At 31.1% G+C, this 956-nt stretch overlaps 1 protein-coding gene across 1 annotated transcript in view; it reads left to right on the forward strand.

Moving 5' to 3' along the window:
* The window catches only part of TRIM24 (tripartite motif containing 24), a 178,982-nt gene that overhangs the window by 121,181 nt on the left and 56,845 nt on the right, over positions 1 to 956 (forward strand). The window lies entirely within an intron of this gene.

Below are 956 nucleotides of genomic sequence, written 5' to 3' on the forward strand. Positions count from 1 at the left end.
AGTTGTCAGATAACTGTAATAACACATGGCTGACAAGACTTCCAGAAACCTTGTTGGAAAGCCATAAGCCTTTTTAGCCATAAAATTTCAAAACTAAATGGTAATAAACTAAAGTTAGTAATAGCTCATTTATCTGGTAAGTATTGATAACTTACTATTTTGTGTTTTCTAGTTTTAAAGAAATGCCAAGATTTTAAAAAAATCAATCATTTTTACCCATATTATAAAATATTTTAATATTTGATTATACATTTAATTGCTCTATTAGAGTTTGCTAAAATTTGAGATGCTGTCCTGGAGCTGTGATTTTTAAACTGAAAAGAGGTGGAAATTTTAAGACACTAGGAGACAACGATCATTAAACTGTTTCACATACCTTTTTTATTCATTGTCTGATTATAGTCCACAGAAGGAAATTATTAACTGTCCAAAGGCTCATATCTTAAAATTCAGTGGTTGGGGAGCAAACCACTAGCTTCATGTAGGAGTGGGATTGTCTAACACCTTTTTAAAATCCCATTTGGAGCATGTACAGACATTTAATTTACACATCTATGAAATCCCATGTGTACCTTTTTTTGTTGTTTTACACACAAAAGTAATGTGTCACTGCCTCAATTGGTCAAGAAATGTTTATTGGAAAGAGCCTGAAGAAAAGAAAGCTGGCAGGGGATATGAATGTTCTTCACTGGAATAATTGTCTCAGCCTTTGAGGTTCATTTTGCTTAAGACCAATCATCATAATCTGTTATTCTTATCATTTTGGAACATAGGGTAGAGCATTAGGGAATTTTTTTTCCAGGTAATTCTCTGTATCACCTGATTTTCTTAAAAGATACCTTTAAACATAATCTATTCTCAATGCCCCAACATTATTATTGTATGTATTCATTATTATACATTGAATTGTATATCTTTTCTTATTTTCCTTATTAGCTCTCATTTCTTTTTACCTT

Source organism: Propithecus coquereli, unplaced genomic scaffold (assembly GCF_000956105.1).
Source record: "Propithecus coquereli isolate 6110/MARCELLA unplaced genomic scaffold, Pcoq_1.0 Scaffold186, whole genome shotgun sequence".
NCBI lineage: Eukaryota > Metazoa > Chordata > Mammalia > Primates > Indriidae > Propithecus > Propithecus coquereli.